This window comes from Galeopterus variegatus, unplaced genomic scaffold (genome assembly GCF_000696425.1).
Source record: "Galeopterus variegatus unplaced genomic scaffold, G_variegatus-3.0.2 Scaffold1856, whole genome shotgun sequence".
Taxonomy (NCBI): domain Eukaryota; kingdom Metazoa; phylum Chordata; class Mammalia; order Dermoptera; family Cynocephalidae; genus Galeopterus; species Galeopterus variegatus.
Window position 1 is genome coordinate 276,292 of NW_007727967.1, and position 5,127 is coordinate 281,418.

Consider the following 5,127-nt stretch of genomic DNA (forward strand, 5'->3'; position numbering starts at 1 on the left):
AAAATCTCTCCTGGCCATTTATCTTCCTGCAGTTCGAATTGCACAGTTCCTTTCCAATTTCTTTCCATGGCCTGCTCCTGACTGTGCATGAAGGAAGAATATGTTACTCTCAAATCTTGCTATTAATATTTTTATGAGCGTCATCTCGAATATATAGCTAGAGTATGCCAGTGGCTTAAACACATAAGCTATATTTATATACAGAAAATGAGTTGAATTTTGGAAGGAATATTTTAGACTAAATGATGTAAACCAGTATCCTCCTCCTTTCCCCGAACATATATGTCCCTGATATTTGACTTTATAATCCAATGGTTGTCTCAGTTTCCCACTCTGCATTGTGGGTGTAATCATATTGGAACTTTAAGCTCTGATTTCTAAAAATGATTATAAATGTAGAAAAATTATGGTTTGAAAAAAATTATGATATGGAAAATATAAAGTGCCCATTCATTCATTTATTCATTTTTTAACATTCTGCAGCAGAATAAAAAGAACTTTTATATTACAAGAAGAAGAGAAAGTAGAACTCACTATAAAAATGAATTCATAATAAAAATTGTAGAATTTTAGTTTATTACCTGTGCAACAACTTTATTCACCTATGTTTTATATAATGGAAATGTTCATATTTATTTCTAGTGCACAGCAGCATTTTTTAAATTAAAAAAAAAAATTTTTTATCTCTCTCCCTTGCTCACTCTCTCCTTTTTAAAATCTGTCTATGGCAGAATGGAAGCAGCTTAGCCAGGTCAGGAGAGCATAGGGTTGAAAAGATCTGAATTTCAGTCCCAGGCCTGTTCGCTTACCAGATATGAGATTAGGCAAGTTACTTACCTGCTTTGAGCTCCCATTTTTTCATATGGGAACTTGGAATAGTTGTATCTGCTCTATGGCATGGTTGTGAGTTAACAATGAGGCAACTGCTAGGGATTCATTGTATTATGTCCCCCAAAGTTCATATATTAGGAACATAATTCCCACTATAACTGTTGAGGGTTGGAAATCCTATTAAGGTAATTGAAAGGTGGGGCCTTGAAGAGGTGATTAGATTGTAGGACCATGCAGTAGTGAAAGGATTAATAGTGGTGGTTAAGGGCATGGTTCTGAGGGCTTTAAAAGAAGAACACATGAGAGATTAGTCTCTCTCTGCTCTACCATTTTCTGCCATATGAGACCCCTGGATCACTGTCACCACCACCAAGGTCCTCACCAAATATGTTCCCTGGACTTTGGACTTCCCAGCCTCTGAAACTGTAAGAATTAAATTTGTTTTCTTATAAATTATCCAGTTCCAGGTATTTCATTATAAAGCAACAGAAATGGACTAATACAGCAATGCTAGTGCTGTTTCCTTTATCTTGTCCATCTGGTTGCAGTACAATGCCTGGCATGCAGTAGCCACTCAGTTAAGATCGAACAGACAGAAAAAATGTGACCAACAGACTTGGAAGCTTTCCTATGACAGATGGGTCAAATGTCAGAGAGGAGCAGGGTTTTAGAGTTTGTATCTTGTCACTCTTACTTTTAACTGGTGATAAAAGTGAACTCCAGAGAAATCAAGATCTTGCTCAGAGTAATTTACTGGGTTAGTGGCAGAACTGGCTCAGAACTTGTCTTCTGATGCCTGGGCTGGTATCTTTTACATTAGCCATATGATTATGTAATCCATGAGAGCTGAATTTTACTTTGGAGTCATTATGATACAACTAAAAAAAAAAAAATTCAGAACAAGCATTTCTCTAATCATTTAGTAAATTTAAAATTGTCCCACATACATTTGGTAGTAGCACATGTTAACATTAGTCAAAGTATTGTAGATAATGAAGATTCCACTTATACATTACCTCATTTAGTCATTTACCCAGATGCATTTACTGAGTACAAGCCATGAAAGGACAGCATTGTGGTAGGCCCAGGGAATATCCAAAAGAAAACACAACCCATCGAGTGGACAGACAAGTAAACAAATGATTTTAGCAAATCCTAGTAAAGTCTGTAGAAGAGGTAATGACAAGGCAGAGGTAGGACTGAGAAGCAGAGGCCAGACTGTGAAAGAGCAACAGGAATCTTCTTGGTGGATAAAATAAAGGATGACATTTCAACTAGAAAGAATAAGCAAGGGCAAAGACAGAGAAGAATACCTCAAGGTAAAATATTGAATAAACTAACTGATTTTGGTTGGGTGGATCTTAGCCTTCAAATGCAACAAGTGAAATAAGAAACTGACCAAGTTAACAGAAGTAGATTCGGAGAGAGCCTGATATTCCATGCCAAGGAGTTTGATCTTTTAATGTGCCTTTATTTTTCAGCATATTATTTCAACAGGTGAGTTGTAGAAACTAACTATCAAGTTACAACAGAAATTCTGAACGGTATAGTTGGTTTCTTTTTCAGTTTGAAAGTAGTCACTGTTTACTAACTAACCAGATTGCACAAATAATCATGTCAGACACTTTAGTTCATCCTTCTAATAAGCCTGTTGATCTGGTCTTCCCTGTTGCCAGCGTCTCCACCTTCCACAAAATGGGTGGTCTTCTTCATCCCACCCCATGGAGAAGATAATTTGAAGGGTCACAGGAAGTTATTTTCTTCTTTGAAGTGCTTTCCAACAGTATAGATCTCATGAATCAGATCCTCCATGCACATGATGCTGTATTTACCAAAAGATCGAGCAATCAAAGTGTTATCTCTCAAGGCCATTCGCTTCTTATTGATTTTGCCATAACCACGCTTGTAGATTAGTTCATCTACTGACTTCAGGTTTGGGTACCCCCAAGCAATACATGGTTCCACAATCCTCAGCATGTTAACTGAAGCCTTGTTGAGCTTAACAAAGGTGCCATTGAAGATCTGGTAGAGATGAAGAAGCTGTAGCACCTTTTGGACCTTTGGGCTCATGCCCTTGATAACTCTGATCCTGACGACAAACACCAACTTGGGTTCTGCAGGTACATAGAAGTTGCCAGCTTTCCCTGACGTCTTTGCCATATGAATCTCAGTTCTGTACATCGGCTTACATTCCTTGTAGTCATTGGCTTTTTCATAGATAAGCTTCCTCCTCGCCTTTCAAAACATCTTTAGGGCAAACTTATTCCTCTAGCATTTGTAGCTGATCCTCAGCTCTGTAAAATTCCTTTGCTTTTTCTTAAGGGTTTCTGGCACAGCAGGAACCTTCTTTTTCTTCTGTTTCACATTTTCCATGGTTCCAGCCAGAAAAGAGCCAGAATACTTGTTAATATGCCCGACATATATTTATTATGCAAGCAAATCTTGATAATTTGAGCAAAATCTCTCTACAGCTCATAGAACTCATAAGGAAATATTATCAGTTGAGGAGAGGAAAAGAAGCCATTGAGAAATTAACATTTAATATAAGATACTATGGTCAGTGACCACTAGGAAAACTCTTATAAGAAAAGCATTAAATATGATTAAGGTGTGCATTTTTCAATGGAATATAAATACACAAGAATCCTTGCTTTTTAATTAATAAGACATATAGGTAGACACATTTAATGTATTTTGGGGGGGTTGAGAGGAAAGAAGATATCGTCTGTAAATCTTATGCTCTCAGTATGGCTATGTTGACCCAGCAATAGCAAACAGGCATACTAACAAAGGGACTCAGGTAACATGGCATGAAAACCATTCCACTCCCTTTATTCCACTCCGCAGTAAGGGAGAGGGGTTCCCCCTCTGTTTACCACAGTCCAAAGATCAGAAAAAACAATTTCCTGTTATTATTTAAATTAATATTCTCTTCTGATATGTGGCTAAAGTGGCATCCAGGAGAATGCTGCCTAAGGAAAGAAGGAAAGACATTTGAAAATTAATGACATCTTTGTCTAGCATAAAGGTAACTGAAAAGCAAAGTTGTTTACATAAAAATGGGCATTTTAAGGGAAGAAAAACATTAAGCAATAATAAAAACAGAGATGCATCTGCTTTTTATTTTTCTTTTTGAATGTATTATCCCCATCAATTGCAACAAAGAAAAAAACATTTTTCAGGTATGTTTCCCTCTCTGAACAGAACTTTAACTGGCAATGTAAAGTTTTATTTTTCATAAAACAGTAAAAATAAAATTCTGGTGTAATTGTTACATTATATAAAAATATATAACTTGAGAAATAAGAATATATGATCATACTGTCTCAAATATGGATTTGACAAAACAGAAATCTGCTTCAACCAAGGTCATCTAAATTCTTAAAAGCCTTGGAGGTCTGAAATGGGGTGACAGTCATGTCCACATTCTGTAACTGTTACCACAAGACTTTTTAAACCTAAAACCAGACCTATTGATGCCCAAAGGCAATGTATTAACTCAGGAATCCTGACAATGTATCTTGCAACCCTTACTCAAACATATGTTTGTAGGATGTAACCAAGTACCAATTACTAACTTATGTAATGCTATGTAACAATAGAAAAACTGATGTACTGATTAAGGGGCTGTCCCCTTTTCTTTCCTTTGTTCTTCACTTAACTGTGATTATAAAATACTAACCTGATCTGCAAATTGGAGCACAAGATTCAAGGTCTCTTGAATCTATGTCTTCCCATGCCACACCCACTCATATTTGGCTCAAATAAACTGTCTGATACTTTATCAGTGCCTCAGATTCTTTTTTCAGGTTGAAGGATTTGATCTGATTGTTAGTGATGTGAAAATAACATATGATCTAGTTTTTTTTCAATAAATTTTCCAAAATTGCATCATTTTGGATGAATTGAGATCTCAAAGCTTACCCAGTTTGCAATCTCACCTGAGTACATTAACCACCCCAAAATAATACTGAGCTGTGATCTCACTTTTTGTTCCTCTGCTGCATTTCCATATCCATTTTATCAAGCCCTTTACTCCCATGGATTTGTTTCTGGCTCTGGTAGTTGAGGCAAAGGAGGCTTTTATCAGCAGGGGTGCACTGCTGGATGTTTAGAGCCTTGGGTTGAAAGAAGCTAGATGCTGTTTCAGTGTTTCTCCCCTGGAATGAGGAGGGAAAGTGACTTGTTTTTGCTGAAATTCCTCTAGCCTTGGTAGTCAGGAAATCAAACCTGCAGTTCTCCCTTTATCTCTTAAAGCTTCATCTCTCTGATTCCAGAAACACCCTGGGTAAATCT

General features: G+C 36.8%; 1 pseudogene; it reads right to left on the reverse strand.

The window, feature by feature from the left end:
• Positions 1 to 2,457: 2,457 nt before the first annotated feature.
• On the reverse strand, positions 2,458 to 3,204 carry LOC103595821 (annotated as a pseudogene).
• Positions 3,205 to 5,127: the final 1,923 nt, after the last annotated feature.